Below are 22,284 nucleotides of genomic sequence, written 5' to 3' on the forward strand. Positions count from 1 at the left end.
AATGTGAGGAACTGGGCCTGCTCATCTGACAAAGATTGCTGAAGGTAAACCTGTTTTATATTTGGAACGATCTTTATATGTCTTTAATGTAGTGCTGACTCTGCGGATGAAGGCCCCAGTCGAGCTGCCTACGGCTCCAACACAAAGATGTGCAGGCAGCGTTGGTGAGGTGGTCACCGCTGCAGAGGGCCAGCAGATACATGAGACTGCAAGCAGGTAGGAGACCGGCTACATGTTCTTTTACATGAAAGAGTGGACTGCTGATCGACACACACTTGGCCCGTTGTGAGTGCCACCACGACAAAGATATATTTGGCTGTCTGAAGCCACTCATCCAAGTGCTGCAACCTGAAGCTGAGGCTGGACACCATTGGCTGCTTGGGCGAGGAACAGGATGTCAGCCAGCTGGAAAAACAAGCACTGGCTGAAGGACTAAACTTTGCCAAATTGCCGGAGCAGATTCCATTGGTGGAACTTATCATAAGGTGGAGTCCTCAACACACAGTAGAAGAGAGATCCCACTAGCAACTAAGAAACAGATAGTCAGCTACCTACAGAAACTGGAGAGGGATCAAATAATCAGCTGTCAGCTCTGCTTCTAGCTTTATCCAGGCCTGTATGGACTCCAAGATACACCAAGAAGGAGTCTCCCTCAGACCCATCATCAGCAGTACAAACTCAGTCACACAGAATGTGGTTAAGCACTTGGCTGACATCCTGACACCACACTGCACTCTGTGTTCAACTAGAACAGCCTTAATGCACCATTCTGATATGGATTGCTTCTGCCTGATATAGACCCTGGTGGGGAATAGTTTATCCATTCCTGATAAGGCTCCCGATGAGACAACACCTCGGCTGCCCCGCAGACGGCGCAGCCCCTGCTGAATGCCTCTTTGTTTATTTGATGTAGCACTATTCCAGGGTGTAACTTTCTGTGCCTTAATCTAACATCCATTGTGAGCACATTCCCAGGGGCCATGCCGCTCCTGAGTGTGGCCCAGATCCTGTCCCCCGGAGGCCAGGGAAAACCCTCCTCCACGCCTGGTCAGCCGCTGGTGGAAGATGTGATACAACCCTTTTGTGGGGATGTCTTGTAGGTTTTTCTGGTCCTGTCGGGTATAAAACTCACAACAGAGTGGATTAGTTGTTCCTGGCTGCCTTCCCTCCTCAGCAACCGTAACCAGCGCTGAGGGACAGAGGCAGCCAGTTTATCACGTACATCAACAATGTTGCCTTTTCTGAAAACTATTCTCCCCTCCTTAGGATGGCCAGGATCCCCGCAGCTTCTATGCCACCGGCCGGGTCGACAATGTCCCCGAACCGGACTAAGTATCATGACGTCATGGGCGACCTGGTTCATGTTAGACCTCCACAGGAAGCTGCTGATGGCTTTGTTAATGTTGCTCTCCTGCTGTGGGGACAGAGGACAAACAGCCAGGACATGATTCATGGTAGACATCATTAGTGAATTGATTACCGTTATTTTTCCCTTTATCCCCAGCTGTCTCTGCTTCCACAGGTTAATTATGTTCTTGATTTTTGTTAAAATGTCCCAATGTTTTTGATTTGCTCTCCCTTCATCTTTCCCCACCCACACCCCAGTATCTTTATTTCCTCTCCCGCATTCTGAAACCCCCATGTGATGCGTGTGCTTTGTGCTCCCCCACACATCATTATTTGTGTTTTATTAATATTCATTTTTGCACCCGATGCTTTACAAAAAGAATCTATCGTGCCCATCACCTCATTAACACTATCTTTATCTACCACCGTGGCATTTGTGTCGTCTGCGTACTGCACAATCTTGCAGCACGCAGACTCTCCCACTCTAATCCCTCTAATATTTACATTTCGCTTCTGCCAGAGGCTCTGTCACCAGGGTGAAGAGCATGGCAGACAGCGGACAGCCCTGTCTGATCGATCTGCTCAGCGGAAACGCGCCCGTGCACGCGCCGTTTATTTTGACGCAGCTGGTGGCTCCGCTGTACAGTGTTTGATCCAGTTAATGTACCGCTCTCCAAAGCCCAGCCTCTCTAGGACTCGCCATAGAAAGGTGTGCTCCACACGATCAAAAGCTTTTTCAAAATCTACACTCAATAAAAACCCCCGTTGTGCACGTGTGTTTGACCAGGCATCTGACGGCCAGGACAGAGTCAGAAATGTCTCTGCCCGGCACGCCATGTGCCTGTGTCTCACCACCACCTCCTCAATGACCCTTTCAGCCTGTTTGCTAAAATGTTCGCCATTATTTATAATCCGTATTCAAAAGACTTATCGGTCTGTAGTTTTCTAGTTTGTTTTATCCCCTTTCTTTTTATACACTATTGTTATTATTCCTTTTGCAAAAGTCTCCGTTGTTTTTCTTCTTTCTATTTCGTTGAAATAGGATGGGGGCCAGGTTAGGACTGAACGCTTGGTAAAATTCAGCTGTCAGTCCGTCCCACTGGGCTTTTCCCCGTATTCAGTGATTTTATGGCTGTTGTGATTTGTTGTATTGTCAGGTCGGAGTCACAGAAGGCCCTGTCTGCTTCGTCTAGCTTTTTCTCCAGGTAATTTATATTTTTTTCCCTTTCGTCCTGATCTGTTGCTTCAGTTTGAAATAATTTGCTATAGAAATTCTGCGCCGTTTGTAAAATCCCTCCCAGGTCCGTTATTATTTCCCCCTCACTGTTTACTATCGATTTTATGAAAGAGTTTTCCTGTTTTAGTTTTTCCAACCCCAGAAAGTAACTTGTTGATTTTTCCCCTTCCACTAGATATTTTGCTTTTGCTCTTATTGCTGCTGCTTTGCATTTGCTGGCCGTTAAATTGTGCAATTTTGCCTGCGCTATTGCGAGTATGATTGTGTTTCGATCCGGATTTTCTTCAATTTTTTTCGTTTCGATTTTTATTATTTCTAATAATTCGTTCTCTTCCTGTTGTTCCTGCCACTTTTTGTTTTTTTTTTATCCTATTTTTTACACCCGCCCACCATTTCAATAAGTCTTCGGTTTCCGTTATTTCATATTTTATTCGTTTAGAAAAGAATTAATCTTTATTTTGAAATGTTCATTTTCTCAGATTTTATTGTTTAAACCCACAGACCGCCGTTTCTGGGCCTGCCCGCTCCTCTCATGCGAACCTGAAGCAGGGAATGATCGCTCCACCTGTTAGGCATGTAATCCACGGTGTCCACCTCTGTGACTTCTCCAGGAGACGCCAGCACCAAGTCTATTCGGGATTGTCTCAGCTTCCCCCCGCACCAGGCTGTCTCCTGGAGTAGTCCCGACCTCCCGGGTTAGCACTCTCCATAAATCTATTAAATTATATTCCGACATTAATTTAGTAATTCTTGTCTGCTCATGTCACTCTTTAATTTGTTGTTATTTATATTTACTGATTATTCTGTTGTCATTATTATATTAAAATCCCCATTATGATGCAATTCCCCGATACCCATTTACTTAGTTTTTCCCATAGTAATCTTTCCTTCCCTTTTCATCATTGTTTCCATATATATTAATTACTTAGATCCTTGCTGCCTTCTTTCAGGTCCACCATGACCAACCGGCCCCCGCCGTCGGTGTGCACACAGGCCACATCGTGAGGGAGGCCCGGTTTGATCCGCACAGCAGCGCCCCGCTGCCAGAGAGGGTCCAGGGGCATAAAATATTTCTCCTCTCCAAATGTTCTTTACTTGACTTAATAGGTCTGCGCTCACCTTACTTCCTGCATACAGAGAATATCCGTGTGTGTGTGTTGTATTTTCCTTATTGTCCTTGCGCCAGGAATGTTTAAAGATGTGATTGTGATCAAGAAGTAAGGTGGAGGCAGACCTCAATGCAACAGTATCATTTCTTTTTCCTAGCATGCCTATTCTGTTTTGCTTCCTGCATCTTTTTTCTATATAATTTCTGCCCTGCCTCTCTCTCCAGGTCAGAGTCGGAGGAGATCACCCTATGTCCAGGAAGGCGGGCACAGAGACGGCTTCTCTTGCCCTGGCTTTTTCAGCCAGCAGGGACTTACTGGAGCGAAGGGTGAGCTTCACAAAACTGTCTTTCATGGTGCTTTGCCCAAGCTCCTGGGAGCCGGCATATAGGCTAACGTCATCCAGGCTGGATCCTAGTGACAGAGCCTCTTCACCACCTGGCAGCCTCCGGGCAGGGCTCTTCGCCTCCCCCCAATCCACGGCTGTCAACGCACTGATCCCTGCGCCACCCCCTTCCGGGTGCGCTCATTTTTTTTATATGCTACAGGATCCGGGTAGGGCCAGACTCCCCGCCCCCTTCTGGGCAATCCCTCACGATTATGGAGCCAAATCGGGGTCATAAATTTTGTTCACCTGAAAAAATAAAATTCATTCAAACACATAAAACTTGAAACTGAACATTTATGTTTTGATGTTGATTTTTTTCAGCTCAAAATTTTTTTTAATCAACTTTGAAATTCTTTTGAATAAATAGTTTATTTCAGGTTTCATGTCAATAATTATTTTCATATTTACCATTTTATTTTTTAAGTTTCAGAGTTTTTGTTTTCAGATTCAAATCTTAATTTTTACAGTTTCACATCTTGTTTCTTCAGGTTCAAATCTTTTTTTCAGCTTCAGATTTACTTTTCAGGTTCAAATCTTTTTTTCTCTTTCGCCTCTCCTTTTTTCACCTTTGAGGTTTTGACCCCGATTTTGCCGGGGGGGGGGGGGGTGGGACATGGGGTGGCCATGCTGAGTGACAGCAGGACAATGATGCTGAGCAGAGCGCGCTCTGGGCTGAGGCCTGAGCTCGGCCATGGTGCCTTCAGGGAACATCGGACGTGTGGTCAGTTAAACTCAACATGCGCTATCTATCGTATTGACGTGACTGGCTGCAAAACACTGACACCAGGCAAAGTTGTAGACAGTTACGCATCAAAAGGGAGAATATTAATAATTTTTGGAAGCGATAAGACGCTAAACACATCATGCAGGCCTCCTGGCGACCCTGAAAGGAACTATCGGCTGGCTGTCACTCTCTTCCTGCTCTGTGCACCAGAGAAGTAATAAGCGTCAGTGCTGAGTTTACAGCAAGAATAAATACATAACATCATCAAACCTGGCAATTACTGCAGGTTAGATTTGCTAAAACCACAAGGGCAGCGATGCTACACAGCCAGTTAGCACTGGAATCTTTATTATGACTCTTCAGTGCATTTCCTCTGGTGTTTACAGAGCCGTCTGTGCTCCCTACAGATATTCAGCTACCTCACATCAACAGACACCTACCTGCTCTACTTTAGTCTGAACACCAATCATAGTGTATGTAAGACCTGTCAAGGACAGTAAAGCTCTGTTTATTGACAATATATAAATGTTTATTGTTACTGATTGACAGGTCAGAATTCAAATCCTGAGCCTGGAGCAGATCCACCAGCTGCTGGAGCTCCGTCTGAACTACGTCTGACCTCTGACCTCCTCACCATGGTCCTCCTGCAGCAGGTGCAGCCAGCTGTTGTTTCTGAGGAAGCTGCAGGCTCAGATGATGCTGTGGCCAACCTTGGTGACTGCAGCATCCTCATGCTGACAACACAGGCCTGTATAGAAGGAAGGCGCCCCACACCTAGAGCTGGCCTGTTATCTCTTCAGGTTCTAACATGTTTGGTGCTTCTGTTCTTTTTTGTTGATCATACATGAGAATAAATATCTGTTCACTGAAAAACTGTAACTGTGTTTGTTGTCTATTACAGAAACATTCAGTCTTTGTTATTTTAAAAAGCTGCACAAATAATGAAAACCAGATATGTTGGCAACAGTTTACTGTATTTGGATTTAAATAAAATACATTACATATATATGAACAAATCAGTGATCATTATTATCACGTGCTGTCCTCAGGCAGGTGAAGACTGGTTGGTGCAGCTTCTGGCCATAAGGTCACAGAAGCTGTGGGAGAATATCACAATTACACAATGTACAGTAATTACAGCATAAAGAGAGCGTTCAGGCATAAAAAAATTAAATTAAAAAATAAAAAATAAATTCAGGACTATGGTCTACGGACTATCCGGACCAGAACTCAATGAGCTGTAAGAGAAAACAAGGTGAGAGGTGAACTGCGTTATAGGAGGGACCACTGTAATGCAAAACATGGACTTGCTGTTTCTGGTGTTTTAGGTTTTGATTTAAATTCCACAAAATCATTTATTTGCATTCAATTATTTTTGATTGTAACCATATATAATTCATACTTCTGTCTGTGTTCTAAGAGTCTTAAAAATATATGATTTCCTTTATTTACAGTGGTGCATGTCATGTGACTTTACTTATGCAACAGGTATGATGATGTTCTGTCTCCTCTCATTTCCAGACGTGCAGCCAAAAACATGTGCAGTGATGATATGTGACGGTATCATCATGGGTCTCAGAGAGAAGAGCTGGTGTGTCTGTTCTGATCTTTGTTGGGTCTCTTCCTCCTCTGTAGTTTCCTGCTTGTTGCTCCGTCACCTGCCCTCTGCTGGTGAGCCGCGTCATTACACACAACCTCTGCTGCTGTCAGACTGTATAATAACCACTTCTGATAGGTGCAATATTCACACACCACAGTGTACAACACATTATTTATTTAGTTTCTGATGCACTATGTACAGTTTTCTTACAGACCACTTCTCCCTCCACTCACCTGTGCAATAACTGTTCATATGTAAACTGTTGATGATTCTATTCTATATTTTATTGGTAGTTTATTTTATCATATATATCTTTTCTTAACTTATCCTTTGCTGTCTGTACCTGCTGTTGCAAAAATGCAATTTCCCCATTGTGGGACTAATAAAGGTTTCTTAATCTTAATCTTAAGACTGTCTGGAGGACACAGAGTGGACATGGGTCACAGAGTGCTGCTGCTGTTTGTGTCTCTGCAGCATGGGCAGCTGCTCCTGCTCCACTCGTCACCGGCTGATTGTTCACCACCTGTGATCAGTCATCAGCCAATCCTGCTGCAGCTTCCATCTAGTATATGTGTCCAATGGAAGCTGAGCAAACATGTCAGCTACACACATAGAAACACTACACATAGTTTGTTATATAATAACATGGATTGAATCATGTTGTACAGTCAATGGAAACAAAAAAGCACTGAGAGTGGTGCTGGTAGTGCAGCAGTGGATGGAGGCTGAAGTGCTGCCACCTAGTGTAAATATTTGGTATTAACTCTGACTACATATTCCACCTTTAACTCTCTGCCATGTATACTGTGCCATGTGTGAAGTGATAATAAAATGTGAATGTGAATTTATTGTAAAGAACTTTACTTATTATCCCTGTTATAAGTGAGCAGTGTGTGTGTGTGTTTGATGGAGTGTGTAATGTCTGCTCAGTGTTACTGATGCTGCTGTGTGTGATCTGAAAACTGATCAAACTGTGATGTGTCTGATGCTGACAGAAGAATCAGAGGTCAGACAGGTCAGATCCTCCTCTGTGACACCTTTAACATCATATCAGAAATCTGTCTGCTTCTGGTACATGCAGCTGATCACCAGCAGGGGGCTCACTGCTTTGCTGTCACTCAGTGTAACAATGGAACTGTTAGAATGATGGTGCGGCTCACACAGGTGTGTGTGGTTGAGGTTAATCAGTGCAACAATGTCAGCTTCTCTCTACAGACTGTGAGAGAAACAGTCTGACTGAAGACAGGAGGAGGCAGAAATGTCACTGTGTGGATGTCAGCTGCCAGAAAACACCACAGAAGAAGAAGAGGCAGAGGAAGAAGAAGAACAGAGAGGGGAAAGTGTTTGTGGTGACGGTGGATTGGAGTAAAGCTCAGCTGCTACAACAGAACAGTTTCTGAACACATGTGTAGCCACCAAAACTACACCTGGTACAACAAAGGATCACAGTGAGTGGAGGACCAAGGCTGGAACCAGAGGACCAGAGCTGAGCTCTGGAGGCCAGAGAAGTCCTCCTGCAGCCTCTGCTGAGTTTGTTCCTTTTGACCCCCTGTTCTTTGTTCTTGATGATCTTTTTGCAGTGTTTTGCTGATTTATCTATGTAATTATATCATGTGAGGATGTTTTGACATAGCAGATCATCATTTCACTGTGATTCAGATAAAATTCAGATCACAGAAAGGCCTTCCTGTTCTCACTTCAGTGAATGAATTATGGTTTTGTATTTTCATTGGTCAACAGTGGTGGAATTGTAACCTTTTAAATGGGATTCTGTTTGGTTACCATAGAAACCACTGAGGAGGCACTGATGGCTGTGGGGCTGTTGGGGTTGCTGCTGCTGAGTGGAGTCGTTCTGGTGGTCATTATGATGGAGATGCTGCAGGGTTCGTTGTGTTGGTGGTTGTGATGGGATGGTGGTCCCTGATGGGGTGCTGCCGAGTGGGGTCATTGTGGTACAGGTTAGGGGTGTGAAGTGGTCCCTCTCAAACCTGCAGTAGACAGTCTTGAGGTCGTCAGCAGTGGGGGAGGTCGTCTCCTGTGGTTTGTGATCTCCACACTGATGCATGGTCGTTAGCAGAAAAGCTGTTTTTCAACTCTTCTGAGTATTCCCCTTTTTGCCACCTTGATTTCCTTGGTGAGAGGGTTTCTCTCCTGCCTCTACAGCAGCGGTCCCCAACCTTTTTTGCACCACGGACCGGTATCATGTAAAACAATACTTTCACGGACCGGCACAGAAAAAAAAAAAAAAAAAAAAACAAAGTGCATAAACAGACTCTTACTCTTATGCTTAATTAGTGGGAGCCTTTGAGCTTTCCCAGCAATGAGGCGGTCCCATCTGGGGATAATGGGAGACATGACACCCGAAGTGTGTTTCCAGTCCACTCCGTAATTTTGTTTTGGCCGTCATTAATTGCCTCAGTCGTTCTTGTTCATGTTTTCTTCCATGGCTCGTCTTTTAATGCAGGGTGCTCGGTCTCGCAGTTTTGAAGGCTTCGTTGCATCATTTGCGAGTCTGTCGCCACATCACTCAGAGCGGACTTGGTGTGTGAGAATCACCTGTTGCAATAAATCCGTATTTTAAATAGGACTCCTGATATAGTCTTTTAAATGCGGGTTTCTTTTTCTTTGAAGGGGTAGGCTCCTCTTCTTCTGTCTCCTCGTTAGGCCTTTTCCCCTTTCCGAAGAAAGCTCTCCAAAGACGTTTGTTTTTTATTTATTTTTGCTGCTTGTGGGCTTAATTTTGGGGCCGTATCCCGTGACCGAGACAAGCGTCTGGACAGGTGCTTAAGGCACAGGCGGATGAATCTGATCGATTTATAAATGAAACAGCTGTCAGACTCAGATAATGAATAATATATGTTTTGCTCAGTCTTTCTGTGCGGCCCGGTACCAAATGACCCACGGACCGGTACCGGTCCCCGGCCCGGTGGTTGGGGACCACTGCTCTACAGGACTCTGCCCCCACTCCTGTAGACTGTTGCATAACAGGAAGTGGTCTTGTATTAGGGTGTGACCCTCCTGAGAAGCAGAACCTCTCCTTTATAGGGGCTGTCTTGATAACTGCCTCTCATTTCCACCTGTTGTCTGTTCCATTTGCACAACAGCAGCTGAAACTGATTCACAATCAGTGTTGAACTGGACAGGCTGGTTTCACACAAGTGCTGCTATTTTCTGAAACAACTTTGTGAGTTTCTGTAGTGTAGTGGTTATTATATATCAACAGATATTGATGTTTTATTGTATTAGCTCAACATTGGATGAAAACTGTTTAGATAAGCAAAGATGGTAGCAGGCTGCAGGGGTTAACAACTCAAAGCAGTGTGACAGGAGTGCAAAGCATTCCTCCCAAACAAGGACTTGAACCCTGGACCCACCTCACCTCCCTCATGTGTTGAAGTCCTGTCCTCTGTGTGTCTCCATGTCAGTCACCCATTTAGGTGTCAGTTTGTTGATCCAAACTGTTTAACTGATACTTTCACATGAAAATATCAGATTTTCTTTATATGACTGGTAACAGCCCTGCCTGCCTAATTAAGCCCTAATTAAGACACTGTGTGATTCTGCTTTTACTCCTCTCAGGGCAGGTCTTATGTATTTAATGGGGGTGCAGCCTTCAAACAACGGCTGTTTTTTCCAAACCAAAGCATTCAGACTAAAAAAAAAACAACCGGGGGCACTAGCAAGGTTTACCTCTACAAATGTGTGCGATTTCATGTTGATCCAGTCTAATATGTGGAAATCGTGGCAAGTTAGAAAATAGTTTGCTCTTTTCCAGTCGCCTCACCGTTTATATGGGCTGTGAATGAGGAAAAGTCCGGGACTCTTCCCGAACAGCTGGCTCTACAGGCAAAACGGTTTGGTGTTGAGTTTTTAGAGTGACACCGTCAGAACCCAAACCATTTTACCTTCCAACTGGTGGCATAATTATCTCAGCGAGATGGAAGGTGCAGACGTTGCAGCAGGATAGAGACACAGGATCTGGTTTAGTTTTTTTCCCTCCCGCACTCTGAGTGATGACATCATCCACTCTGAGCCACGCAATACACACTGTTAAACTCAGAAACGGACTGAAAACCACTCCAACCTTTGAGAAGCTAGCGGTGCAAACAATTCGGAATTAGAAAATTCTGAATACAAGTTTGATAGAGCAGCATCTAATGAGCGTTTTAAGACTAAAATGGAGTCTGTAGCTTGAAATTTGTAGGAGGAGATACATTTGGCAGATGACCCTCGTTGAAGGTCTCTCTCATAGACTTCAATGTTAAATGGCTTTTGAATTTTTATTAATATTTTGAAAACGAAACATATTTGAACAAATCTGAATACAAGTTTAACAGCCCCTGAAGAGCTGAACAGAATGATGTTTGAATGGTTTCTGTAGCTGAAAGCATGTGGAACTACATACATTGCTTAATATTTGAAAAATTATAATTTTGTGAAAAAAACTTGAAGTTTACCCGGAATGTCCTCTGTGTGATGAACATTTTGATAGTTGAATGGCTGAAATCGGTGAATGTATGCTGAAGATACGCTGCGCCAAAAACGTACGGAAGAATAAAAAGAGGAAAGAGGGTGAAGAACAATAGTTTGACTGTTGCCTAGCAACAGCAATCAAATTAATCAACTAAAACACAAATGCAATGCATGATGGGTAGTTTTTAAATGTAAACATGTTTACATGTCTCCATGGTGATGTGAAGTGCTTTGATGACAAGAGTTTCAGTCACAGTGTGTCTTTGAACTTCTGTTACATACTGAGAGGAGACAGGCAACAAACACAGAGAAAATATAAAGTCTGCAAAGTCAACATGAACGTGTACACAGATCTCCGTGAGCAGGGGCTGCTCTGTGATGCTGTCATCAGAGTGGAGGCTCATGACTTTCCCATCCACAAAGTCATCTTGGCGAAGTACACTTACTTCAGGTGAACTGATTATCTCAATTTTAAATGAATGTGTTCGTAACCTTTACATAGGGAGACAAAAACAAGGATTTGTTGTAGTTTATGATGTGAGTGTTGGAGATTATTCACTGCAATCTTGTTTTTATAGCTCACAGTGTTTCAGTGTGTTTGCTGATATTGTTGTGATGACTAGTCAACTGCTGGGAAAATGTTGTCAGCCTGACCTCATAAAGAAAGCAGCAGCAGTCCTTAATGTTTGAACATGACAAAAACAACCGGTGAACAAGTGTGTGTTAATCTGCTGGCCCCAGGTGGGACTTGGATGATAGGACATGTTTGACATGTTGACATTAAAGCATCTAATAGTGATTTCTCCCTCTATAGGCTCAAACTTATTTTATCTTAAACTTAAACTTGATGTATAGTTTAGAAGTCATAAGTGAATTAGATAATGTTACAGCAAGCAGATTTAGACCTTTAACTAGACTGTTGAATAAAGTTACCCGTAAATCCACCAGTGACTTAGTGACTCATTTTAGTATCTGTTTTAAAAACTGAAATGCATCAAAGTGGTGTATAATGTTGTGGAACTTTTTCTGTGTCTTTCAGAGCTCTCTTCACACGCTGGTCTGAACCTGACAGAAAGTCTACATTATCCCTGACCTATCCTCAGACATGATGGAGCTCATCATTGAGTTTGCATACACCGGCTCTGTTAACGTGACAGAGTCCAATGCACGGAGGCTTTTCATGGCAGCTGATTACCTCAATATAGTGAAGCTGGTGCAAATATGCTGCAACTTTTTTGAAAAGACGCTCTGCCCAGACAACTGCATCGGCATCTGGCAGTTCACAAAAACCTACCATGCCCCTGAACTGCACCTCAAGGCTTTCCACTATGTCCTCAGTCACTTTGAGGATGTGGCTTTCGGTGAAGAGTTCCTGCAGCTCTCGGCCCAGGATGTCAGTGACATCATCAGCAGTGACAACCTCAATGTGAGACAGGAGGCAGCTGTGTTTGAGGCCATCATTCGGTGGATCACACATGAACCTCAGGAACGAGAAGGATACACAGATCTTCTCTTGTCAGAGGTACTTTATATTATACATTATAATTTTCACTTTATAGGTTAATCTATTTCAAGACAGTGACTGAAGCCAACCTCAGCCCAATAGAGGGTTATCAGTTATTAGATGTGCTCCATGTCATGATGATGGCCAGTACAGCCATCCTTTACCATTTTATAGGCTAGAAGGTGCAATATCATCTGTTCTGATGAGTGATAATAGAAAGCAACACAAACTACCTGAGTGACGCATTGTGCTCATGTGCATGCTGTTCTTCTGGGTGACTCTGAAAATGGAGGAGAATTTATGCAAATCATCATCTTTTCCAAAACCTTACCAAGCATTTGTGGGTTCGGTTTGTTTCATGGTTCTGAGGTCATGTTTTTCGGTTCGGTTCACATTGTTGAAGTTTTTTCTACTTTTAACACTCTGGAAATACCAGATGAGCACAAAATACAGCCTATTTATCCAACATTCAAAATATTTAAGAATCAGTTCAGTGTTTCCCCATCATTATATTAGGTCAAGTCAATTTTATTTCTTTTTAATTTCTATATAGCAGCAGATCATAACAGAAGTCATTTAAAAGAACTTTCCTATAGAACAGGTCTACACCTTGTTCCTTTATTAAACAAACTGAACATGTTATGTCATGTTATTTGTCTTATTAGCACGGCAGCATGTCATTTCTCTCTGCGCCGCTGTCTGCACACAGAGGTCCGATGTGTGACAGATGCATGCACCATTGCTCATTACATGCTAGTAGGATAGACTGAACTCTATGACTACGCTAGGTTAAGCTAAAGTTACTGATGTCCGTGTTTTTATTTTATTTTTGCTATTGAAATATGCTATTTACATCCCGCTCTGTGAGCATGGGACCTTCCCAGTTTTGCACACGGTCGGACCCAGAGTGCTGTGGGTCTCTCTGCTCTGCCTGCAGCTGAACCTGCTGCGTGAAGCTACAGAGAGACTGACCGGCTGTGAGTGCATTGAGGATCAGATACTCAAAATCAAATGACTCAGACTTGGACTCGAGGGCCAAAAAACCTGATCGGGACATCCCTAGTAAAAACACCTCCCTGCATTACTTGATGCGCATGTCCAGAACCAAACAGAACACCCGCCCCGAACCGAAACACGTGTACTGAAAGGTTTGGAATTTTTTTCTTAACCGTCCCACCCCTACAACCTACCCATGAAAGAGCAAGAAATGAAAATATAAGACAACCAACCAAAACTTACTAAACCTCCTGTTAAAGCTGGGCGCTGGCACAAGCATTATAATCATTTATTATTATCAGTACAAGTACATAAACTAATAAGGAACATATACATGTAATGCTGGCTATTTGCATAAGCTTTGTGTGCAGGTTAATGCAACTCAGACAATCAATTAGCTGATAATGATACTATGACAGATGAAGGGAGGAGAGTAATGAGAGGAATTAAAAAAATATATTAAAGATAAGACTTCAAAGAGGGCTCAGTCTATCCTGACTGACTGCCACGATGTAGAACAAAGAGAATGAAGACCTCCTTTGTTCCGGTTGCTAAAAGCATTTCAAATAACTGACCATTATTTTATTGTTTTACTTGTTGTATTTATTGTGATGTTCTTTATTAGGAACCATGATTTTTTATGTGTTTTTATTTATTCTGACACAGACTTTTAAGTTATATCCTCTTTATTCTCTGTATTGTTGTAGGTCAGGCTGAGCATGATGCCTACAGAGTACATACAGAGTCATGTGCTGTCCAATAAGCTGGTGACGGACAACTTGAGGTGCCAGGCCATGGCCTCTGAGGTCATCGAATGCAAAGACAGAATCCTCGGTCAGGCTCGTCTGCCTTCTGCCATCCTATTGGCCATTGGAGGCTTGAACAGCAGCATGGATCTAACTAATGTAATCGAGGCATTTGACGTCCGTGCAAATCACTGGATGAACATAACAAACCTTTCTGAGCCTCCTCGTGCCTGTCATGGTGCAGCCTACCTCGGTGGGTATGTCTACTGTGTTGGTGGCTTTGACCAGGTGTTCAAAGCCACCAATAGTGTGCACAGGTTTGACCTGAGCACACAGACATGGCAAGAGGTGGCACCGATGCACTATCGACGTGGTAATGTGAGGGTTACGGTGCTGAACGGGTGCATCTACGCCATGGGAGGCTATGATGGGCACACACATCTCAGCAGTGCTGAGTTCTACCAGCCAGAAACCAACCAGTGGCTTCAAACTGCACCCATGCATGAGCAGAGGAGGAGCACCAGCTGCACAGCACTCAACGGCAGGGTGGGTGGAACACAGTGGAACATACCAGAGAACAGAAAGATCTGTTTACGAAACACTGCTGCCAGTTTGAGCCAACAAAAATGACAATTTCTTATTGTCCACCCCCCCTTTTTGTATTCAGATCTACATATGTGGTGGATATGATGGGAATGAGTTCCTGCAAACAGCAGAGTGCTACAACCCAGAGACCAACCAGTTGACCCTGATCTCTCCCATGACCAGCCGGCGTAGAGGACTAGGAGTCATTGCATACAACAACCATGTTTATGCAGTAAGTGCATGAAAGAAATGTGTGACCAGCTTTCATCAGCGCTTTAAAGCAGCTAGTTTTTTATGTGACAATTGAATTGATAAGTGATGCATCTTCTTCTCATCTTTGACTCCAAAGGTTGGTGGCTTCAATGGAACAGACTGTCTGCAGACCGCTGAGGTCTACAACCCTCACACCAACACCTGGCACAACGTGTCCTCAATGATGACCCCCCGCTGCAACTTTGGCATCGAAGTAGTTGAGGACCGGCTCTTTGTTGTCGGGGGCTTCAATGGCTTCAACACCACCACCTCTAATGTTGAGTACTATGACAGTGAGACGAATGAGTGGTCTCAGGCCTGCGACATGGACGTCGGCCGGAGCGGTCTGAGCTGCTGTGTGCTTTCTGGTCTTCCCAACATGGCCGACTACACCATCCCTCGTGATTCGTGATTTCTGTAAATCTTGTAATAATATGAATGAATGAATGAATAAATGTATAAAGTGATGTAACAATACTGTCACAGTACCTGGCTGTAAATGTATATCATCTGTTTTATTCTGTTTATATAGGAGTGTACCATTAAAACACTACTATTTATGTGCGGATCAGTTATCTGATTGAACATCATGAAACAATTTTCAAAGTTTTACAGGCTAAGTTTATTTTTTACCTAAAGGTCGCGCACATCAAGCAGCTGTGGTAGACATTTTTTAAAAAAACAGTGTACGACTTTACAGTTTTGATTTACTCTTGCTGATTTCACCGTGTTATGTTGAACCACAGGAGGCGGCTGCTTTCAGAGACTTGGCTCTAAACTCCCTCCTTTACCTACTCAGCAGCAAACAGCAGGAGCTGACAGACAGCATTGGCAACTGCCTGGTGAACATATGGAGCATTTGGCAGCTAGAGAGGCAGATGTAGAAACCAAAAAAACCATAGAGCCAAAGGAGAGTGAATATTGGGCTTACGTTCACCAGGTGGACAGAGACACAGCTCCAAATGAATGATGTTCCAAAACAGCTGGCTGTGTAAATAAACAACTGTTTGCTATCAAGTTAGAAAAAGATGATAATGACATTGTTGTGCTGACAAAAAGGGCTTAATTTAAGAGAATCTGACTCCTTCAAAGCTGCTTCACATACCATCATATTTTTCATTGGAGGCCTTTATGTACAGCATCAACATATTTTTCATATCAATGGTTATTAAGATTAAGAACCCTTTATTAGTCCCACAATGGGGAAATTGCATAATAGTGATAAGAGACAGTCTGCTGTCCTTGACAAATAAATGCCATTAAATTCCATGAAGTTCTGCTGTGTTTGGGACAATATTAGTGCTTCATCACAGCTTTTAACCTGGGACTGTTGTGGATGTCACTTCTGTTCTCTGTTTGTGGTTTTTCTTGCCTGCCTTTTGTTATTCTTATTTCCTGATTGTATTACTATCCTTCCTGCCCTGACCTCTTTTGTATGTGTCTCTTCCTTACCTTCCTTCTGTTTCCCGCCTCTGTGATTACCTGCTCCTCCCTAATTTTTTCCACCTGTGTCTTGTTTTCCCTCCTCTTCTTAAGTCCTGTGCTCCCTTTGTCCTCTTTGGATCATTGTTCTTTGTACCTGTGTGTTGTGTTTGCCTGCCGTCATGTCCTCCCTGTCAGTTCGTCCTCCTGTTCCTCTCTTTGGATTTATTTTGGTTTGGTTAGTGTTTTTCCTTGGTTTCATTTTGTACATTTGGGTTTTTTACTTTGGAGTTCATTCTGAGGTTTTGTTCCCAGCCTCTTATGTCAATAGCTGTGTCTCAATTCAGGGTCTGCATCCTTCGGAGTGCGCATTTTAAGGCCGCTTACGTCACAACGCTGCGCGAAGACTGTCCCAATTCGCCAACATTCGAAGGGTCCTTCAAATGCGTCCTCCTTTTGCCTGAATTCGGAGGATGCATCGCTACCATCCTTCGTGGCCTTACATATCCCAAGATGCTTTGCGGGCCCATTTTTTTCAACAGTAAAATGACGGACCAAGCGAGCGGCACCGGCAGGAGTGCCGAATTCACATTTAAATGTAAGTAAAGGGCAGTAGTTCGAGGGATTTTTAAAATGCTATAAAAAAAAAAGAGTTTTATATTTACAAACATGACGTCCTGTTGATACGAGGCGCTGTAAACTAAACGTTTTGATTGAATGTTGTTTCTGGACTGTTTACTGTGGTATAGTATAAAACGTGAGGAGCAATAACCTGACGAGAGAGAGAGAGTTTCTAACTATTTACCAGTGGGCATTATGAAAATGTACAGTTTATTATTTATAAAGATCAGCAGAAAATACTATTCACAAAGAACATATATATAAATGTTTGGCTGAGCAGGAGTCCTTGGTGCTGCTGGACTGGATGATGCCACGGTGAAGACCTTGGAGTCCTCTGGCTGTGAGTGGGACATCATCTGGGGGAGGGGGGTGTCTGTCTCCTCTGTCCACCACATCGTCCATCAGGGTTTGCAGAGCTGACGATCGGCGGCTGCCATGTTACTAAAGATGTTTTTAAAAAGGGCAAAAATAAAAATAATAACTTCCACAGAGCGGCTTCCAACGCAGCTTAAAATATGAAAAGCTATAAAATATGTATCCTCACCCTCCAAAGGTGATGATGGTCAGTACACCTCCTCCAGGACAGACAGCTGGTCCTGCAGGGAGCCCCACTCTCCTCCACCCAGCAGTAATTCTCTGGTGTAGTGACAGACCTGATGCTTAATGACACATTAAAGCAGTGCTTTCAGGGTTATTTGCAGGGTTCTTACACATGTAGCTATTTAATTTAAAGTATTAAAATTACAAACAGACCCTGTATCAAGTCTTACAATTGAATAAAATATAAATTACATTTAATCACTTTGTATAACAACTTCGTGCAGTGAAACTGAAAGTTTAATGTATTTTATTGTGTCAGCCTGAAACCATTCAACCATGTAGTGTGGTTTTTTTTACAACTCATGTGACCGGGGTTCGATTCCCCGATGGGGAGAAAGACTTTTACCACCAGATAGGATGATACTGACCCTGTACATTGCTGCTGCAATAGAAAACATTTCCCAGTTTGGGATAAATAAAGTATTTGTTCTGTTCTGTTCGTCTTGTGTCTTGTGAGCTTTAGATTATATTATTTCTTGGGCTCTGTGTTCTAAGTGATTTCCTTTATTTACAGTGGTGCATGTCATGTGACTTTACTTATGCAACATGTATGATAATGTTCTGTCTCCTCTCGTTTCCAGACTGTCTGGAGGACACACAGAGTGGACATGGGTCACAGAGTGCTGCTGCTGTTTGTGTCTCTGCAGCATGGGCAGCTGCTCCTGCTCCACTCCACCGGCTGATTGTTCACACCTGTGATCAGTCATCAGCCAATCCTGCTGCAGCTTCCATCTAGTATATGTGTCCAATGGAAGCTGAGCAACATGTCAGCTACACACATAGAAACACTACACATAGTTTGTCATATAAATAACATGGATTGAATCATGTTGTACAGTCAATGGAAACAAAAAGCACTGAGAGTGGTGCTGGTAGTGCAGCAGTGGATGGAGGCTGAAGTGCTGCCACCTAGTGTCAATATTTGGTATTAACTCTGACTACATATTCCACCTTTAACTCTCTGCCATATATACTGTGCCATGTGTGAAGTGATAATAAAATGTGAATGTGAATTTATTGTAAAGAACTTTACTTATTATCCCTGGTATAAGTGAGCAGTGTGTGTGTGTGTTTGATGGAGTGTGTAATGTCTGCTCAGTGTTACTGATGCTGCTGTGTGTGATCTGAAAACTGATCAAACTGTGATGTGTCTGATGCTGACAGAAGAATCAGAGGTCAGACAGTCGGATCCTCCTCTGTGACACCTTTAACATCATATCAGAAATCTCTGTCTGCTTCTGGTACATGCAGCTGATCACCAGCAGGGGGCTCACTGCTTTGCTGTCACTCAGTGTAACAATGGAACTGTTAGAATGATGGTGCAGCTCACACAGGTGTGTGTGGTTGAGGTTAATCAGTGCAACAATGTCAGCTTCTCTCTACAGACTGTGAGAGAAACAGTCTGACTGAAGACAGGAGGAGGCAGAAATGTCACTGTGTGGATGTCAGCTGCCAGAAAACACCACAGAAGAAGAAGAAGAGGCAGAGGAAGAAGAAGAACAGAGAGGGGAAAGTGTTTGTGGTGACAGTGGATTGGAGTAAAGCTCAGCTGCTACAACAGAACAGTTTGTGAACACATGTGTAGCCACCAAAACTACACCTGGTACAACAAAGGATCACAGTGAGTGGAGGACCAAGGCTGGAACCAGAGGACCAGAGCTGAGCTCTGGAGGCCAGAGAAGTCCTCCTGCAGCCTCTGCTGAGTTTGTTCCTTTTGGCCCTCTGTTCTTTGTTCTTGCTGATCTTTTTGCAGTGTTTTGCTGAACATATCATGTGAGAATGTTTTTGACATAGCAGCCTGTATTTTGGATTATTATGTTGGACTTTCTCTGGACACTTTATTTTGGCTGTTTGTTTAGTTTCCAGGATCATCATTTCACCATGATTCAGATAAAATTCAGATCACAGAAAGGCCTTCCTGTTCTCACTTCAGTGAATGAATTATGGTTTTGTATATTCATTGGTCAACAGTGGTGGAATTGTAACCTTTTAAATGGGATTCTGTTTGGTTACCATAGAAACCACTGAGGAGGCACTGATGGCTGTGGGGCTGTTGGGGTTGCTGCTGCTGAGTGGAGTCGTTCTGGTGGTCATTATGATGGAGATGCTGCAGGGTTCATTGTGTTGGTGGTTGTGATGGGATGGTGGTCCCTGATAGGGGTGCTGCCGAGTGGGGTCATTGTGGTACAGGTTAGGGGTGTGAAGTGGTCCCTCTCAAACCTGCAGTAGAAAGTCTTGAGGTCGCCAGCAGTGGGCCACCGTTATGTTATTGTGACTGGCAAACTCTTTAATCTCAACGTTATTTTAGCTAATATATATATATGCTCCACATTTTGATGACCCACAGTTTTTCTCCCGCATCATTAAATTGATCCCGTGTTTAAATTCACACCTGCTCATTATGGGGGGAGATTTGAATCTGTGTCTGGACCCAGGGATGGATCGGTCATCGGTTAGGCCTGGTTATCAAAATCTGCCTCTTGTCTAGAGACATTTCTTTCAAACTATGGTATCTCAGACGTTTTACTTCCTCCAAGTAGAGTGGACCTGGCTCACAGAGTGCTGCTGCTGTCTCTGTCTCTCTGTGAGCAGCATGTTAAACAGCAGGCTCTGAATAGTGACGTCATGATGTCACAGTCACATCAGTCTAATCTCCCAATCTGAGAGAGAGCTGTCATCAACAGCAGGAAGTGCAGGAAGCTCATGGTGTGCAGGCCTCTGATGTTTGGAGGCTTGTAGCAGCCAACAAGAAGGGAGTTTGTAAAAGTTCTCTGTAACTTTAGATGTGAGGATTCAGAAAGAACTTAGATCAGATATGTGCAGCACTTGTGCAACAGATACTCCAACAGTGACAGCTCTTCTGAAGAAAGCCTGAGGAGCTGAGACCTGGATGAGACACTGATACAGCTTTGCTCTGCTGACAGGAAGGATGAAGGCTGACCACACACACACACACACACACACACACACACACACACACACACACACACACACACACACACACACATAGACGCAACACACACACCAACACACACAATCATACACACACTCTCACAGACATGCACACACATATATTGTCACACCGGCTCAGAAAGTGTGACACATTGGGTAGGACAAACACAACTTTAACCGTTTGACCATTTTATTGAAGAAAGAACAGTAGTTGTACACCAACAATTGACTAACAAGGAAATGTGCAAACAAAATACACCGCCATGCCTGCAGCAGGCTGGAGAGAGAGCAGCCCTCCTAGTAGGCCAGACGGGGAGAGAGAGAGTGAAGCAAACAGACTGGGAACTCTTAAACCGTCTCCAGCTCGTCAGCACAGGAGAGCTGCATAAGCTCAGGATCAGCTCCACCCAGCAACCTCCTGCACACACAGGGCAGAGACAGCAGCAACAACACAACACTCCCTGAGAGGCCAACACAGGGCCACAATATAGACACTGACACACACTAACACACAGACACACACACACAATACACTGCTTCAGACACACACACTGCCTGCTTCAACTGTGGAAAGGCTTCCTGTGCATCAGTACAACAGGCTGTTGGGCCTTTGCAGGATCCTGCAGGGTCGACCCCAAAGTTCAGACTCACAGTTCATAGCAGGACTGAGCTGGATGCAGTCACAGCTCCTCACTGTGTGCAGCAGCTGGACTGAGCTGAACACTGGACTCAGACAGATTCAACATCCACACGTCAGTCACTGGAAGCCTTCAGAATGCTTCTCTCCTCACTCAGCTTCCAGTCCAGATCCAATACCTTACTGCAGGTAGTGACGGACCTGTCAGCTGTGTGTTAGAAATGCATGAATAAACAGCAGCTTCATGTTGATGCAGGACGTATGAGGGCGGAACACTGATGAGATGAAAAGATTCAGAGGAAAAGGCAGAAAGAGCAGAGCTGATAAGTCACATGACTGATGCACTGACACGCTCTCTAGTCAGCTCCTCCACCAATCAGGCGCTGCCTCGCTGCTCATGCAGCCAATCAGGTTGTAGCAGTACATTTAAAGCTCTCCTCTCTTCACTGTCGGCTCACATATGGCTCGTTGGTCTAGGGGTATGATTCTCGCTTCGTGTGCGAGAGGTCCCGGGTTCCAATCCTGGACGAGCCCTGATGTTTAACTGTATTCCATTGGAGACCAACTCCTTGTTGTTGACTCTTTTCAGTTCCTCTCTAACTACCACACAGCTTTACAAAGCTAACAAAGTTCTATTCAGACTCATCCCAATCCAGAGCAGTTGTTCCACAGTAACACCTGCAGGAGGACGTCATCACCCAGTATGTGACCTGCACTGTGAGCTGTAAGGTCTTATACAGACAGGTGTGTGTCTGTCCTCATCAAGTCCAATCAGTATCATCAAAGACAGCTGGACTCAGATGAAGGTGTAGAACCATCTGAAGGACGATCAGAAGAAATGGACGCACCTGAGTTCAATATATGAGAGTCACAGCAAAGGCTCTGATACTTAGGACCATGTCATATTTCACTTTGTCTTTTTAATACATCTGCAAACATGTCAACAGCTCTGTGTGTTTCTGTCAGTATGGGGAGCTGTGTGGACATTAATGAGGAAAAATGAACTTCAATGATTTTAGCAAATGGCTGCAATATAACAAAGTGAAACATTTAAGGGGGTCTGAATACTTCCTGCACCCACTGTACACATTAAA

General features: G+C 43.8%; 1 non-coding gene across 1 annotated transcript; it reads left to right on the forward strand.

The window, feature by feature from the left end:
• The first annotated feature begins 21,652 nt into the window (after window positions 1–21,652).
• trnat-cgu (transfer RNA threonine (anticodon CGU)) lies at window positions 21,653–21,724 on the forward strand. The gene has a single exon. It is a non-coding gene; the product is annotated as a tRNA-Thr (tRNA).
• The last annotated feature ends 560 nt before the right edge of the window (window positions 21,725–22,284 follow it).

This window comes from Parambassis ranga, unplaced genomic scaffold (assembly GCF_900634625.1).
Source record: "Parambassis ranga unplaced genomic scaffold, fParRan2.1 scaffold_21_arrow_ctg1, whole genome shotgun sequence".
Classification (NCBI taxonomy): Eukaryota; Metazoa; Chordata; class Actinopteri; family Ambassidae; genus Parambassis; species Parambassis ranga.